Source organism: Heteronotia binoei, chromosome 1, assembly GCF_032191835.1.
Source record: "Heteronotia binoei isolate CCM8104 ecotype False Entrance Well chromosome 1, APGP_CSIRO_Hbin_v1, whole genome shotgun sequence".
NCBI lineage: Eukaryota > Metazoa > Chordata > Lepidosauria > Squamata > Gekkonidae > Heteronotia > Heteronotia binoei.
The window spans coordinates 154,963,669-154,981,867 of NC_083223.1; the positions used below are offsets into that span (position 1 = coordinate 154,963,669).

At 46.1% G+C, this 18,199-nt stretch overlaps 1 protein-coding gene across 1 annotated transcript in view; it reads left to right on the forward strand.

Moving 5' to 3' along the window:
* The window catches only part of DISC1 (DISC1 scaffold protein), a 338,966-nt gene that overhangs the window by 99,556 nt on the left and 221,211 nt on the right, over positions 1-18,199 (forward strand).

Here is an 18,199-nt window from a genome sequence, read left to right on the forward strand (position 1 = left end):
TGATTTAGAAAAAGGTGGCTTGCTAGGTGGTTGGAGGTCTTTGGCCAGATTGGGGTTGGTGGTTGAGGGTGGGTCGATGTGGAGGTGGTTGAGGAGATTGCATCCGGAGACGAAATCAGTAGCAGTCAAGCGAAGACCCTGATGAACCACCAAGATCTGGGTAGGAGTGGACCAGCGAAAGCGAATGTCATGTGAAGCAAGCAAATTGAGGATGGGTTTCATGCTTTTCCTGTGTTGCAAGGTCTCGGGGGGAAAGGTCGGCCAAAACAAGAATCTTCTTTTCCTTATAGAGTAGACCTTCATCAGACCGGGCTTTTTGTAGAATTGCGGTTCTGGTCCTGGAGTCTGGGATTGTAGCTAGGATGTCTCTCGGAAAATCCTTGGAGTTTGAACGTAGGGCTCCCAGTCGGTAGGCAGAGTCAATTAAGGGGGCGACGCCATCATGGAGATAAAGGGCTGAGGCCAGCCAAGTAGCTATGAATGTTTTAATTTCTTGGTTTTCTTCGGCCTGTTCGGGCAGGCCCCTAAATTTCAGGTTTGCCACCCTCAGTTTATTGTCCAAGTATAAAACCTTCTCGTGCACCCATAGATCAGACTGTTGGAGGCTCTCTACAGCTTCCTGAGCCGAGGTAGCAATTTCAAAGGCAGCGTCTGCAGTTTGGGTAACAGCTGCCAAGGTTTCATTTAGTTTCTTCAGCTCAGCATAAATGGGGGCAGTTGCTTTGGAGACTGCGTCCCCAATGGTTTCTTCTAACCGAGCCATAGCGGTGTGGAAAGACTGAGAGGTGAGCAATGCGTTTTCGTCAGTGTTAGTGGAAGCGTCGGACGCCATTTTTCCTGGTGAAGAAGGAGGCCCGGGCGAGGGAGCGGGAGCTTCGGGAGTTACAGGGGGGAAGGATAGTACCTGTTGCCGCGTCGAAAAGGTCTTTTTGGGTGCTCTGTATGATCCAGAGTTGCGTTTGCCCATGCCCGAGCGATTTCGCCGCGTTTGGAAGGAGCGGGGGGGGGGGCGCGAAGGGACGGTAGGAGAGAACAACTCACTCAAGCGTCCATTTGCCGCGTCGCCCCGCCCTCCAGTTCCCTCTCCTTTTAACTCCACTTTTCATCCTTGTTTCCTCCCACATCACCCTTCAAATGCCTTAACTGTCATGTATCATTCTGCAGCTCTTGTACCCAAACTCTGTTGATGTTCCTCTTTCCCTTTCATTCTTATCTCGATTCACATTAGCCTCCCCATCTGTTGTGTACATTATTCCATTAGTTTCACTGGACCACATTTGTCCCCCCACTCATTCCTTCACCTCCCCTCAAGCTATTACCTTTACCTTTCCTATTTGATTCCAGGAAAACCATGAGGAGGGGGAGAGAGGAAGAAGTGGGGATGTCAGAGGCTGTCTCTTTCCCATCTAGCCCTAGTCATGCAGGCTCCTTCTGAAGTGGCCATTGCTGCAGTCCCAGTATACACGGACAATTTGTATGATTCTGATTTTTTTTTGTGATAATGGTGGGGATGCCAAAAGTGTGATGAAGGAAAATGATATTTGTTTCCCCATGTAGTCAGAACCCTCTCTGCCCGGTTGTTAGGGTGGGACCTAGTAATCCCCTGAAATTGCAGCTGATGTCCAGACTTCAGAGAATAGGGATGCTTTGGAGGGTGGACTCTATGACATTGTACTTCACTGAGGTCTCTGTTCTCCCCAGGCTCCATCCCCAAATCTCCTGGATCTGGCAACCCAATCCCACCCCATCCCCTGCTGGGGGTGGGTGTGGGTGTGGGGGAGGCATGGCAGCCCCACTGGTTGTCATGTTCATTTTATCTGTGCAGAGCCAGGACAGTGATGCAGAGATATCTGGCAGCTGTAAAGCTCCTTCAGTATGCATTTGTAGCATTTAAGTGCTAATGAAATGCTAATCTAGTTGTAATGTTAATCCTGGGCAGAAAAAGTAGCTAGAAATGTCATAATAATATACAAAGAGCAGAAAAATTACTCTTTCTCTTTCTTAAATTTACCACTTTAGGTACCTTCCTCTGAAAAACAGTTTTTAAGGAAATTGCACTTGCTGGTTTTGTATGTTTGTTCTCAGCATTCAGTAGCAGCATTTGGAACAATTGCTGAAAAAGGTGTTCTTCCTCCCACCCAAATAAAATTAGCAGCAGATCATCCCTTGCCACCTATTATGTGGGCCCAGAAAATCTGCAATATTTGTGTTGTATTATTGCAAGTGAAGATGATAAAAGCTGTCAAGAAATGCCTTTTTTTCCTGGGAAGTTTGAAATGAGCAAAACCTCTACCTTGTGTTTTAGAAGTTTTTTTTTCTCTAGGCAGAGAACAGGCAGGAGCAGAAGTCAGTGTAGTTGCTTTACAGATGTACCTCAGCCCACCTGCATACAAATGTTAATAGATCTAGCAGGAGAGATGATGGGTAGGTCAAAATTTCCCCCTTCCTCCAAGCAGGGATCAGAGATTTGGAGGAATGAAATTCTAGAGGGACTCCAGGAAGGAAATGTCCTGGAGATCTCCAGGAAAATCTTGTCTGACCTGGCCTGACCTGGTCAGTGGGTGGAGAAACAGATGTGATAAAAACTTCTTGCAGCAAGGAGGAGGTCTCTTTTCCTTGGGTGCGGACTCCATGAGAGCCAACAGATCTTTCCACTGAGAAGGCAGCCATTGACTATGTGCTCACCTGAAGAGCTGGAACAAGCTTCAATGTAATGGTAGTTCTGTAGAGATCTAGAACTCCTAAGGTAAAGAGCCTGTCCTATATTTTAACATCTGATAGGGCAGAGGTGTTAAGAGGGATGGATCTGATATGTCACTTTGCTGGGCTGGATGATGTGTGCCATAAAATGTAATAGAAGGTACCAGAGATACAGACTTTATAAAGATTATTTCAGATGCCGAATGGCAATAGGCTTGATTAGGTGCAATATGCAGAGGGGTAGTAGGCGTGGATATATCATCATTAATAATGAGACAGGAAACCTAGGTTTCAGTTTGGTCCAGGAGGATGCAAAGAATAAATGGACATAAGTCTGAAGAAGTGAGCAGTGATTTGCCATAAATTTGGTTAGTTGTCAAGATGCAACTGGACTCTTACTCTTTCTATAGCTATAAGAAACCACAACATTCAAAAACCAGTGGGGGAACATTTTAACCTTCCAGGACATTCAATTGGTAAGCTAAGAGTAGCAGTACTCTTACAGAGGAATTTCAAAGGGAGGCTAGAAAGAGAGACTAATGAATTGCAACTGATAATGAAGCTCAATGCATCCTTCTGTGCTGAACTGAGGCCTAGGTTTCTTTCTTTCTTTCTTTCTTTCTTTCTTTCTTTCTTTCTTTCTTTCTTTCTTTCTTTCTTTCTTTCTTTCTTTCTTTCTTTCTTTCTTTCTTTCTTTCTTTCTTTCTTTCTTTCTTTCTTTCTTTCTTTCTTTCTTTCTTTCTTTCTTTCTTTCTTTCTTTCTTTCTTTCTTTCTTTCTTTCTTTCTTCGAGATTTATATCCCGCCCTTCCCACGAATGGCTCAGGGCGGCTTCTCTCGTTACCAATGCTTGCTGTTGTCATTTGACATCTGAAATCACTATGCTCTCGAAGATATAAGGACAGATGGACTCGCATTCTAGCTGTATCTGAAGAAGTGAGCGGTGACTCATGAAAGCTCATGCCCTGGCACATTAAGGGGGCACTGGATTCTTGCTCGCTTCCACTAATAAAGATTGCAAGCTGTGCTGTTAGGTTTCTTTTATTGTTATTTTTAGCTGTTAGAATTGGAAAGAAGGATCTCTCCAAGTGAAACAATGTGTTGCCTTCAGACTGGACAAAATTCACTCACTGCTTAGTGATGATAATAAAAAGTTTAAAAGTGGAAGTTTAATATGAAAAAAGGCAGCCAGTGAGGTGGAGGGGAGAAAGGAAAACCATATGTTGAACTAGAATATGTGGAACAATGAATGTATTTTGAAATATTTAGCTATCTACTTCCAGTCATTAAACCATGAAATCCAGTCCAAGTGTTGTCAATCGTAATCAGGGCTTTTTTTTTTTGTAGAAAAAGCCCAGCAGGAACTTATTTATGTCAGAGTTGCAGAAGCAGTTCCCACTGGGCAGACCAGTCACAGGAAGTAGTCCCAAGGAAGACACTCAAAACAGACAGCAGGTGAAACAAACTGCATTGGGTTCAGGCAGGTAACAAAGTCAATAGGCAGTCCAATAGTCATACACTTACACACAAGGCAGAGGTACAAATACAGAGTCCAATAGAATAGTCAATACACGGTCCAAAGTCATCAATTCAATATCCATCCAAACAGTATGCCACGCTGGTATCCTTCTTTCCTATCCCACAGTGAACTGGTAGCTGGCTACTGCATTTCTAGTGGTCTTAGCCAATCACATTACAAATTGGTTAAGTGGCTTACACTTGATGACAATGTACCACCTGTAGTCAAGGGTGCCTCAATCCCTGACAGTTCCAAGTCTCCTTAAAGGAATAGGACACTGTCAATTTACATATTAGGCCACACACCGTGCTACCAAGACAGCCAAAACTGTGTTCCTGTGCAAGACAGCCAAAACTGTGTTCCTGTGCTAAAAAAAAAAGCTCTGTTCCTAAGTAGGGTCTTTTTGAAATATAATAACATTCCAGATAAGCACATAGAAATCTATTTTTTTTAAAAAAAAACTTTTCAGAATAAGCCAAAATAATTTCCCTTTAATTCCCCTTATCCCAGGCACATCTTTTCCCTGCCATCTTCCTTTTTTAACTTGTGTGTGTGTGGGGGGGGGCATCAGAGTAACGGCAAAGCAGGGCTTGTCAGAGAATCAGAGAAAGAGAGCCAGTTTGGTGTAGTGGTTAAGTGTGTGGACTCTTATCTGGGAGAACTGGGTTTGATTCCCCACTCCTCCACTTGTCCACTTGCAGCTGCTGGGCCTTGGGTTAGCCAAAACTCTGGCAGAGATTGTCTTTGAAAGGGCAGCTGCTGTGAGAGTCCTCTCAGTCCCACCCACCTCATAGGGTGCCTGTTGTGGGGGAGGAAGATAAAGGAGATTGTGAACCACTGAGATTCGGAGTGGAGGGCGGGATATAAATCCAATATAGAATCATAGAGTTGGAAGGGACCTCCAGGGACATCTAGTCCAACCCCCTGCACAATGCAGGAAACCCACAGATACCTACCCCAAATTCACAGGATCTTCATCGCTGTCAGATGGCCATCTAGCCTCTGTTTAAAAATCTCCAAGGAAGGAGAGCCCACCACCTCCCGAGGAAGCCTGTTCCTTCTTCTTCTTCTCCTCTCCCAAAGAAGTGTGCGTGCACAGGAATGCTTATACTTGGAATAAATTCTTCTTGGACTTAAAGGTGCTCTCTCTCTTTCCTTCACCTCCCTCCCACTCCAAACAAGGAAAGACAGGCTTGGCAATGTAGCTGCAGCCCCAATGGAGGAAGCAGAAGAGAGCAGAGGGAGCTCTTCTCTGATGCACTTGTGTGCACTTTTCCCTTCCCTCTCAGAGAGGCTTTTTGACATAGCAGTAGCGGACAGGAGAAGGACACAGGAGACAGTCAGTTGCTCATCCCACAGGCTGCGCATTTGACACCCCTGTGATAAGGTAATTATGGATTAAGGAACATAAGATTTCCATTTTACCTATTTTGTTTGAACCTCATGCTTAATCTGGTGCTGTGCTAAAAGTGTACATGTGAAAATTTTCTTTTTAATAAATACTTCATAACTTTCTGTGCTGGCAGTAGTTTTCCATACCACATAGACCTCCAGTGTCTCAGATACGCTGTTTTATAAGAAGTGCCAGGGGAAGGTAGGTGGCAAGGGGTGCAGAGGAAGTAAACTGTCCATGTGGTGATCATGCGCTGGGCAGTGGGAGACACAGAGGCAAGGTCTCAGAACTTGGAAGGGAAGATGGGAGTCCTGACCCTAGCGGGCAATTCCTTATGAAGATCAGATGGTGGTGGCGAGCTACCCAAGATAGAAAGAAAAGCCTCTCCAGGTGTTGAGAAAACCTTGGAGGGCAGGGCAGAATAGAGCCTGCAGGCCAGAGCCATTTGTTGTTTGCTAGTAAAAAGAGCAGTTATACTCAGCCATTAATCTTTGTGTCTTCTGCTTCCACAAAGTGGCCTTAGGGCAAAGAGTCCTTTCTTGTCATTCTTTGGGGTGAAGAATACATCCTTTCTCCGTGTTGGCAGAAAAAAGAATGAGTGAGGGTGCTCCCTCCACTCCTAATCATGTGATCATTTGGGTGGGAACAGAGCTTGTAGCTCTGCTGTGCTGAGGGAAGGGGGAGCACTCAGCTGTAAATTCTAGACGCTTGTAGAAAACTCCTCCACAGCAGGCCTGTTCTGAGGCAATCCCATGAAGACACTTGATGAACATCAGTTACAGGTAAGTGCAACCAGGTTTTCCATTCCCTTAACAACAAAACAATGCCTGATCTAATGCAAAGTGGTAAAGCCTCTGTCTCCCTAGGGTATGCACGGCTGACAGAGGTACCACCCTTGGCATCACTTCTCAGAAGAGCTTCAGTCTGTTGTGATTTTTTTTCAAGTGATTGTTATGTCAAATACTGAAGATGGCATGACATTTTGAAAGAGTGGGCTTCTAGCCCAAACTATGCTATCCTGTTTCTGTCACTGTATATCAGCTTCACGGGCAAAGATGATAGTAGCCTGGCTTAGCACTGCATCTCTGCCTTGATTGACTATTTTAGAAGCAACTGGAGAGGTGGGCAAAGAAAGTTGGATTTTCATTTGCAGTAATTGGTACAAATGTAAATATTTTTATTATTATTAATCTACAGCACTTTCTGGCTCTTTATTTCCTTCTAATTCCAACTTGACAGTATATATATTGCATTAAATTTGATAAACTTTTGATTTCTTGAGTTCAGTTAGATTCAGCTGGATTGATGTGAAAATATGTGTAGTGTTAAAATGTGCAAGTTTTTTTTGTTATGTTCGTCACCATGACCCTGTGATGCAAACTAGTATTCTTATGCCACTCTACAGATGAGGGTAAAACTGAGAACTAGCAGAAGCCTATACTTTCATTGCCAAGATTTGGATAAGAAATTTCTAAATCAGACCTTATTACTACATAAGTGGGGCCCTATTCTATGGTTTATAAAAAGAAAGAGAGAGCAGTTTTGGGGTCAGTCTATACAACCTTATTATGGATGTATCCTCCTCCTTCAGGAGACTTTTTTGGTCACTGTTTATAGAATGTAATGGAAATAAAGTGGACCAATTTCGCATTCACCCTACGCCGCTCTGACGTTCTTCTTTTCAGTGTGGGGTCCTTCCGATTTCCCACTATCTGCCCTGGGGCTTCAGCTCATGTTGCCGTTTTTGCAAGGCAAAGAGAAACCACTAAAAGCCAGTTTCTCTTTGTCATGTAAAAACGGTGACACAAGCTGAAGCCCCGGGGCAGATAGTGGGAAATCGGAAGGACCATGCGCTGAAAAGAGAAACGTCAGAGCAGCGTAGGGTGAGTGCGAAATCAGTCATAGTCTTCTGAGTTCTCAGAAGGATTAACCTCTTGATTTACAAAATCTGTGAAAACAATACAAAATATTTTTAGCAACAGATTTCACACTTTGCAAGCCATAAAAAAATATAGGCCTTCTGGTCTTACTAAATTTGCACCTCTGGGATTGTGGGTTTAAATTTAGCAAAACCCCCCACCATATGAAATTGTAGTTCACAGCTGCCAGTCGAAGTAGATAGTGCTTGGCTAAGTATTCTAGGTTAGTATCAGGAAGCTTCAAATGCTCGTATGTCCTGAGATGGTGGATTTAAATCCCCTAGTGTAGCTGTATAAATAAGGAATAAAGTTTAAAACAGTAATCTGTTCATGAAGCGCTTGAGTTATCAAAGGGTATGGTATATTCTAGCTTTAAAATATGTTTCAAATGACTGAATATTTTTAACGATAATCTCATTTACTGGAAATAGGGTTGCTAGCCTCCAGGTGGGGCCTGGAGATCTCCTGCTTTTACAGCTGATCTCCAGCTGGCAGAGATCAGCTTCCCTGGAGAAAATGACTGCTTTGGAGGGTGAACTCCATTGTCATGCTGAGGCCTCTCCACCCCTGAACTCTGCCCTCTATTGCAGGGGTGGCCAATTATAGCGCTCCAGATGTTTTTTGTCTACAACTCCCATCAGCCCCAGCCATTGGCATGCTGGCTGGGGCTGATGGGAGTTGTAGGCAAAAAACATCTGGAGAGCTACCGTTGGCCACCCCTGCTCTATTGGATCAACCCCCAAAGTCTCCAGGTATTTTCCAACACAGACCTGACAACCCTATCTGGAAAAGAAAAAATAGATAATTTATATTCAGCTTCCTGAAACACATTTTTTGGCCCTATCATGATCATAAAACAATGGGGGTATTGAGATGGGGGTAGAACAGAAAATGGAGTACAGTGTCTAAAGTTTGAAAATAATTCAGTGACATAGCATCACAATTTAATAAGGTGGTAAAAGGAACCAGTTATGTGTTTAGCAATGACAGTTTGAAGGATATATGTGTTAACTAAACTTTTCACTTGAAATTTCATTTTGGTTTGAGCCTCCAGAGTTGTGCTTGTATTTTTACATAACCCAAATTACAGAATTATTAATTCCAACCTAATTTTAGCCATCAATTGCTTGTCCAATTTTTGGAGAGATGTGAAAATTCATGCAATCTCTTACAATTATTAATAGTGAGAGTAGAAAAACTGCATATAAATTCAGAACCCTGTAGATGTCTCTGGGGGGGGGTGGGGGGTGGGTTCCCTCCGGGTATCCTGCCCCCCCAGGGAAAGTGCATGCGCAATACATCGCCTATCCTTTCCTGGTGTAGTGAACGCTGCGTGGTCACTGTCTGGCTATGCCTGGCAGATGGTCACTGCAATGGCCTCTCCTACATCACTGCATCCGTGGCAACACCTTCTCGCTGGTCCCCCCCGTTTTCACAGAGTTTGCCACGTCATGGTGCGACCGAATGTCCGGCGGTATAACCGGATGGGCAGGTTGGGCTCACCAACCTCGCCAGCCAAGAGAAGGAAAACTCTAACATCAAGCCCGGGCAGACAGAGCTCGTTAATGTAACATCTACCACCTGGAGGACTCGCTGCCGGCGTCCCGGCTTACTGGGCCATGGCAGATGACCCCATGGTGAAAGGGTGGAGCCAGTACTGCGCACACTGCGCTTCACCTAAAAATTCCTCTGCGCAGGCCTGAAGGGTATCCACATCCACAACCTACAACATACCAAGTCCTGCAGCGATGGGCAAGGGGCGAAACGGCAGGTGGAAGATGCCACTGGAAGCCGCAGTCCCGATCCTGCATGTAGGCGGTTCAGGGTATTGGTCGCCTGATGCTGACCCGGAGACGAAAGTATTTTTCAGCAGCACCCTGAATGACCAAGCAGCCTTATTTAGGGACAGCACTGCTTGCTCCGTATGGAGAGGGGCCTAGAAAAGGTGGCCTAAACAAAGCTCGTCTCCCCCCCCCCCAGTTGGCTAGCCGTGGTCAACGGGCATCCTTACTTGCGGTCGAAAAATAACAACAAAGAAAAGGCATGCACCTGCCTCACAAAGTGTGCAAAGACTAAAGCTTGCGTGTTGGAACATCAGAACCATGCTTGACACAGTAGACAGTGGTCACCCTGAACGACGCTCTGCTCTAGTTGCCCACGAACTTCTCAGGTTGAATATCGACATAGCAGCTCTCAGTGAGGTCCGTTTCCCTGAGGAAGGTAGTCTTCAAGAACACGGTGCTGGCTATACCCTCTACTGGTCGGGTAAGTCAAAGGCTGAGAGCCGCCTTTCTGGCGTTGGCTTCATGGTCAGGAACTCCATTGCCTCTAAACTCGAAAACCTGCCAACAGGTCACTCAGATCGCATCATGTCTATGCACCTCCCACTTCAAAACAAGCAGCATGCAACACTCTTCAGTGTGTATGCCCCAACCCTTCAAGCAGATCCTGCAGAAAAGAACAAGTTCTATGCTGATCTACGCAACCTCATACAAGTTCCATGCTGATCTACGCAACCCCTACAGAGGACAAGGTGATCATCCTTGGCGACTTCAATGCCAGAGTAGGTAAAGACTCGGAAGCCTGGAAAGGAGTACTTGGCAAACACGGCATTTGCAACTGCAATGATAATGGGCGCCTCCTGCTAAAATTCTGCACGGAGCATCAGCTCACCATTACCAACACTATCTTCCAGCAGAAGAACAGTCTGAAGACAACCTGGATGCATTCACGGTCCAAGCATTGGCACCTTATTGACTACATTCTGGTGCGCCAGAGAGACCTTCGAGATGTCTTACACACCCGAGTAATGCCCAGTGCAGAAAGTCATACGGATCATTGTCTTGTACGCTGCAATCTCCGTCTTCACTTTAAATCTACACCCAGGAGAGGCGGTATCCCCCGGAGGAAGTTTTAGGTTGGCAGCCTTCAGTCAGCCGAAGTTAAAGCTGCCTTCCAGGCAAAACTCCAGACAAGAATTGAGGACCCCAGTCGCCTCACAGATCCTTCTCCAGAAGCACTCTGGGAACACCTAAAAACTACCATCCTGTTGACCTCTGAAGAAGTCCTCGGGTTCTCCACAAGGAAGAACAAGGACTGGTTTGATGAGAACAATCAAGACATCCAAGAATTACTGGCGAAAAAGAGATCTGCCTACTAAGCACATCTTGCTCAGCCCTCCTGTCCCAGGAAAAAAGCAACCTTTTGCACTGTATGTAGCAACCTTCAGCGCAAGCTTCGAGACATTCAGAACGAGTGGTGGACTAAGCTTGCAGAGAGAATCCAGCTATGTGCAGACACTGGTGATTTAAGAGGGTTCTACGAAGCCCTGAAGGCAGTATATGGCCCATCATATCAGGCTCAGAGTCCCCTGCGTAGTGCAGACGGCCAAGTGCTCCTCACAGACAAGGCATCCATACTGAACCGGCGGTCGGAGTATTTTCAAGTTCTCTTCGGTGTCAATCGCGTAGTTCAAGATTCAGCAATCCACCTCACCCCACTTCAACCAGTGAAAACAGAGTTGGATGAGATCCCCACCCTAGAAGAGACTGTTAAAGTCATCAAGCAACTGAAAAGTGGCAAGGCAGCGCGAGTTGATGGAATCCCACCAGAGATCTGGAAGCATGGGGGCATAGTACTACATAGCACACTTCACAAAGTACTTGTCACCTGCTGGTAACAAGGCAAACTACCACAGGACTTTCACGATGCAATCATCTTCACTCTACAGAAGAACAAAGGGGAAAAGTCAGACTGCTCCAACTACCGGGGGATAACCCTTCTCTCCATCGCAGGCAAAATCCTTGCCAGAATACTCCTGAACAGACTGGTGCCCACCATTGCAGAAGGACTCCTCCCAGAGAGCCAGTGTGGCTTCAGAGCTAACGGGAGCACCACCGACATGGTATTTGTTCTCAGGCAGCTCCAAGAGAAATGCAGGGAACAGAACAAGGGTCTATATGTGACTTTTGTCGACCTTACCAAAGCTTTTGATGCCGTTAGCAGGAATGGCCTGTGGCAAATCTTGGAACGTTTAGGATGTCCCCCAAGGTTCCTCAGTATGGTCATCCAGCTACATGAAGACCAGCGAGGCCAAGTCAGACACTGCAACGTTCTCCGGTGGTCTGGACAGTGGGTCGGTCCGACTACTGGGTATAGGCTCCTCCTCCTCGTCACAGGGTCGGGTGCTCCAATCAATCCGGAGGGGGAGTGGCCTATACCATTCAGGACGCGCCAGTTCTTCTCCCGGCCCTGCACGAGGCAGGACGGTTTTTCTCCAGGCGCTTGCTGAGAAGCGCAGAAGATCCGGATTACTGAAACAAAACACAGACCGGAAGCTTTGGGATCGGTCCCAACAATACCGGTGGCAGCAGTCTGCAGGGTCTACTCGCGAGTAGACCTTGAGCGAGCGGCAGACGCCCGCAGCGCTTCGTTCCCTCGCAGGCGCGATTGGAATGAAGCGGGAAGGAAAGAGAGGCGGCAAGCGGAGCGGCAGCGCGGCAAGTCGCCCTACAGCAATGGGGCTGCGCGCGAGTCTACGGGGCTTCAGATGAGTCCCCAGGCTGCCTGCGTTGTCTCCCCTGCGGACTGCTAGTTGTATAGACTTGGCAAAGGAGTGAGAGAGAGAGGCCTCTGAGGGGGTTTGTTCCTGACTGGAAGGCAAGATACCAAAAGGCCCGTTAGAGGGCGCAACGGAATCATTCTGTCTTCCATTTTGAGCCTTTTCCCGCTTCTTTTTAGTTGCTTTTGCCTTTCCTTCCCTTATAGGGACGTGAGAAGCTACAAAATGGCGGCTAGCTCCCACAGCAACTCACCCAGCGAATTTGATCTACCTCTTCTGTCAGGGGCTCTGACTCCTCAACAGGAGGCTCAGAATCTTGACCTCACAGGAGAGGATGCCAAGTCAAATTCAGTCCTTTGGCTTAAGAAAGAGCTGCTAAAAGAGATGGGACAGGACCTTCGTCAGCAGCTGGACTCCCCTGCTTCCCTACAGCCAAAAAGGAAGGATGGAAGGAAAAGGAGCAGAGATACTTGTCCCAGTGACACTATGGAAGGACGCTCTAAGATCAAGCCTCCTTTGTGTTTGGACTCCCCCCTCCTGAGCTCAGCTGAGGAATCAGAAGACTCTGAGCAGTCAGATAAGGAGGAGGGTGAACTGTCAGACGAGGAGGAGCAGACTGACACTGTTCAATCTAGGCTCTTTCCTTCTGAATACTATTCAAAATTGCTTCCCAAAGTACTGAGGACCCTCAACTTTGTACCCACTCCTAAAGAAAATGAGGAGTTGGATCCTGATCTCCCCACAGGTTCAGGGGAGATGATGCCAAAATTGATCAGTGCTCAGACAGGGGTTCCTTTGCCTGCGGCCTTTTTTGCCTCGGTCAAAGCGGAATGGGAACGTCCGACTAAGCCTAAAGCAAACCAACAGGTTCTCTCCAAACTTTATTCTCTTATTCCACAGGCTACTAAGAGATTAAAGTTACCAACAGTGGATGACCCTGTAACTAGCCTGATTTCCAATTCGGTCCTTCCTATGGACGCAGATGGTTTACCCAGGGATCCATGCGATAGGAGGATTGAGCAGGCCTTACGCAAAGAGTTTGAAGCGACATCTTGGGCCATCAAGGCAGCCACTACGTCTTCATTGTTTGCCAGAGCAATGTGCACGTGGTCTAATAACTTGGCAGCAGCAGACAGTGGAGCTCCTAAGGAGTTCAAGGACGAGTTAAAAAAGATTGCTTTATCCGCTGCCTTCGTGGCAGATAGTTCATTAGACACCATGCAACTGGCGGCCAGGGCCATGGCATGTGGGGTAGCTGCCAGACGTAACATTTGGTTGCGTAATTGGGAGGTAGACACTGCAGCCCAGGCCAGGGTGGCAACGGTGCCTTTTAAAGGAACCTTGCTGTTCGGGGAGGGTCTAGATAGATACCTCATTGAGAACAAGGATAAAAAGAAGGTTTTACCTTCCAAGAGTAAAGAGTCGAAACAGAGGAAGTCCTTTTTTTCCTTTCGAGATTCGAAGAAACCATCCAGACCAGGTTCCTTTCGTCCCTTCAGAGGCAAGTGGCAGCAGAAGGGGCGTGATCCCAAACCATACTATTCTGGGAAGTCAGATCAGGGTTCCAAAAATCCCTCTAAGAAAGGAGGATCCCAGTGACTATGCCTCTCACCAGCCGACAAACAAAATAGGGGGTCGTCTTTCCCTTTTCACAGACATCTGGAAACAGTCAATTCAGGACAAGTGGGTTCTAGAAGTAGTGGAACAAGTTTATGCCTTGGAATTCCACTCTCTTCCCCCCAACCATTTTTGAGGGGTTCCCCGGAAAAAAGATTTATCTGCTCACAGAGCAATGTTGTCGGCCATTCAGCACTTGGTGAATATAGGGGCAGTGGAGGCCGTCCCGGTACTTCAACAGGGTTTGGGGGTCTATTCGGTGATATTTTTAGTTCCCAAAAAGAACGGGGAGTTCAAAACCATCCTGGATCTGAAATGGCTCAACAAGTTCATCCTGACAAAACATTTCAAGATGGAGACACTACGGTCAGTATTGCTAGCCATTCAGCCTCAGGATTTTCTGGCTTCCTTGGATCTATCAGAGGCCTACTTGCATGTTCCCATTCGGGAATCACACAGAAAATTTCTACGTTTCTCCTACGGGGGGAAGCATTTTCAATATCGAGCCCTGCCGTTTGGTATGAAGTCTTCGCCCCGGGTATTCACAAAAATTCTGGTGACCCTGGTGGCGGAGCTGAGATTGCAGGGTGTGGCCCTATTTCCTTACCTGGACGACATTCTGGTGAAGGCAGGGTCCCACCAGCAATGCCTGGAGGGCATGCAGCAGACAGTGAACAAAAGACTGGAGGAAGTCTGATGCATTGTTTGTTTCGTTTAGCAAGAAGTCGCAGGGACGACAGGTTTCCACTTCCGGGAGTGTATTGTTTTGGCTTACAAGGCCCAAGGTCAAACCCCTCCAGATGGGATCACGGCCCATTCTCTAAGGGGTGCTGCAACATCAGCTGTGTACCGGTCCTTTCCGTCTTTAGAAGCTGTGTGTAAGGCAGTGACTTGGAAATCGGTACATACCTTTACCAGACACTATAAAGTGGATAAATGGGCTTCAGCGGAGGCGGCCTTTGGGAGGCGTGTGCTGCAGCATGCACTCTAAACAGGGAAGCCGGTCCCGCCCGGGGATGTTCAGCTTTGTTACGTCCCAGTAGTCAGACCGACCCACGGTCCAGACCACCGGAGAACGGAAGATTGGTATCACCGTGAAGCTTCCTTCTCGGTGGACTGGCAGTGGGTCGGTCCGGCCCGCCCGTTAAAGGTTGAGCGGCTTCCTGGGTTTTGGAGATGGATTCTGGAGCAATGGTGCTTTCCCTGTGGGGAGGATGTTACCTTTGCTTTGCTTGACAGTGACTTTCTTTCAATCTGCCATTTGTATGGTGTGTTGAACTGTAATAAACTAATCTTCTCATTTATTCGTCTCTGTACGTGAATGGGGAGGTGGTGAAAATTTTTATTATTAGGGGGATGCGGCTTGGATACAACTGGCGCGTCCTGGGTGGTATAGGCCACTCCCCCTCTGGATCGATTGGAGCACCCGACCCTGTGACGAGGAGGAGGAGCCTATACCCAGTAGTCGGACCGACCCACTGCCAGTCCACCGAGAAGGAAGCTTCACGGTAAGTGATACCAATCTTCCGATCTCTCGGAGCCCTTCCCAATAGGCACAGGTGTAAAGCAAAGCTGTGTTCTCGCGCCAACTCTCTTTACGATCTTCTTTAGCATGATGCTTCAAAGAGCCGCAATAGATTTAGATGACGACGATGGTGTCTACATCCGCTATCGCACCGATGGCAACATGTTCAACCTGAGGCGACTAAAGGCCCACTCCAAGACAATGGAAAAACTTATCCGAGAGCTACTGTTTGCTGATGATGCTGCACTTGTCTCCCACTCGGTATCAGCTCTGCAGCATATGACGTCCTGCTTTGCAGAGGCTGCCAAGCTATTCGGCCTAGAAGTTAGTCTGAAGAAGACAGAAGTTCTCCACCAGCCTGCACCCCAGGAAGATTATCACCCTCCTTGCATCACTGTGGGTGAATCAGTTTTGAAGACAGTCCAGCAGTTCAGCTACCTGGGGTGCATCATCTCCTCAGACGCCAAGATCGACAAGGAGATTGACAATAGACTGGCAAAGGCAAACCGTGCCTTTGGCCGACTGCATAAAAGAGTGTGGAGCAACAAGCATCTGAAAAAAGGCACAAAGATCAATGTTTACAAAGCGGTTGTGATGACAACCCTCATCTACGGCTCTGAATTGTGGGTTTTATACCGTCATCACCTGCGACTACTTGAGTGCTTTCATCAGTGCTGCCTTCGCACCATCCTCAACATCCACTGGAGTGACTTTGTGACCAACGCTGAAGTCCTCAAGCGGGCGGAGGTTACAAGCATCGAGGCATTGTTGTTGAAGATGCAGCTGTGCTGGGTAGGGCATATCTCCAGGATGGAAAACCACCGCCTTCCCAAAATTGCTCTGTATGGCGAACTTTCCACCGGCCGTCGAAATAGAGGGGCACCAAAGAAGAGATACAAGGGCTCCTTGAAGAAATCCCTTGGTACCTGTTGCATTAACCATCACCAGTGGTCTGTCCTAGCCTCAGATCGCAAAGCATGGAGGCACACCATCCACCAGGCTGTCTCTTCCTTTGAGAACGCACGCATAGATGGTCTTGAGGATAAAAGGAGATTGAGGAAAAATCGTACTGCTACAGCACCAACCCCAAATCAGACTTTTCCCTGCAGCCACTGTGGCTGGACCTGCCTGTCCCGCATTGGTCTTGTCAGCCACCAGCGAGCCTGCAGCAGACGTGGACTACTGCACCTTTCTTAAATCTTCGTTCGCGAAGTCAAGCCGAGAGATGTCTCTATCCTTTTGAAAATGTTTACGCATTTCATTACTTCAGGAAATCAGAACAATGCTGGTCTTGTTTAATATACAGTGTGGTTTCCATAGATATCTGTGTCTTATTTTATTTTTCTTTCCTAAATTATAGCTATTCTGTGCTCTGTGCACACACATATTTCCTGTCTCCATGAGCTTTGTGTGTTCTCATATGCCTTTCTTTTTAATTCTAGAAATGTTTCATTGAAAATCCTGTACTAGTCTTCAGACTTTTTGTGTTTCCCAGTGTGCAACTAATCTGTCTGGTTTCTTCTCCACAATGGCCACATGCAAAGAACAATCTCTCTCTCTCTCTCCTTCCTTCAAAATAAAACTTCTTAGAGGAATTACCCTCCCCCCAATTTTTTTTGTAGTGATAGAGGCTGTGGTGCAGTTCCTCCTTTAGGATGGGACATGATCCATTTGTGAACCCCACCGATCACTACTTTTGCCATCATCCTTAGTTTTAATGTTATAACAGGATATCTGTGTTGATTTCATTTTCTAACTGAATTCAGTGCTTAATTTTTATTTTTTTATTCTCTTTTTTAAATTAAACTTTTCAAAACGATATACAAGTGCAGTCAAATATTCACAAAATCCTAACCCTTTAAATTCCCCCTCCCCCCAGACAAAAACCTATAATAACACATCTATACTATTATCCTAGGATCATATTCAGACAGGCAAAGTTCAAGAGGCAGAAACAAGAAGACAATATGATCAAAATAAAAAGCTGCAAAGTAAACTCCCTACACAGAGAATACATACTGACGAGTTCAAAATAGCTCAGCTTGTAGAATGCATGGAATGCACAGGTTAAACTAACTTCCCAGAGGTGAAGGGGAAAGGGAAAAAACAAACAAAAAAACCCAAACAAAAATATACACAAAAAAGCCAAAATGTAAAGGAGTGTCACTGCTTTTTGAAAAATATCAGATAATGATTAAAAATTGGGGTTTTTTGGCAAAATGTCAAGGTCAGAGAGGTATATAACAATAAGAAACCATAGCTTCACGAAGGCTTCCTGGAATATGGATGTGTGTACTGGAGAACTGTAAGAGGATATTTTTCCAATTATAAAATAGTCCCAGAGCTGGATTCTCAAGTTATTAACTGAGGGCATCATGCAGTTCTTCCAATGTTTTGCAAGGACCAACCTTGCCACTTTCCATTGAGTGCAAATCTTTCCATTGAGATTTTATTTTTCGGCTTTTCCAATCACCAACCTAGGAGAATGGCTTCAGGCATTATAATAATGTTTGTTTTCATCTGAGAAAAATTCTCTTTTGCAAGTCAGATGTTGTCTACATTGCTTGAATTCTGATTCTATGTTCTGTTGTACATTTATTTATTTATTTTAAACATTTTTATGCTGCCTTTCCACCCAGTTCAGTGATCATAAGATTGGTGAATAGTCAAAACATTAAAACAAAATTTAAAATGCATATTTATGAAATAATAAAAACAATTCAATGAAACATATACATGCATATAAGTGGGAAGGAAAGTCAATGTAAGTCACTGAGGGAATGTCAGACAAAACAGAAAGGTCTTTACCTGATGGCAGAAGACAATGATAGTTGGGGACAAATACATCTCCTTGGAGATTGAATGCTGTAATGAGCCCTGAGGAGGGGGAGTTGGAAGGGTTAACAGACCAGGAAGAACCAACAGCTGGGCCATAAATCACACCCTCCACATTCCAGGCAAGCCCA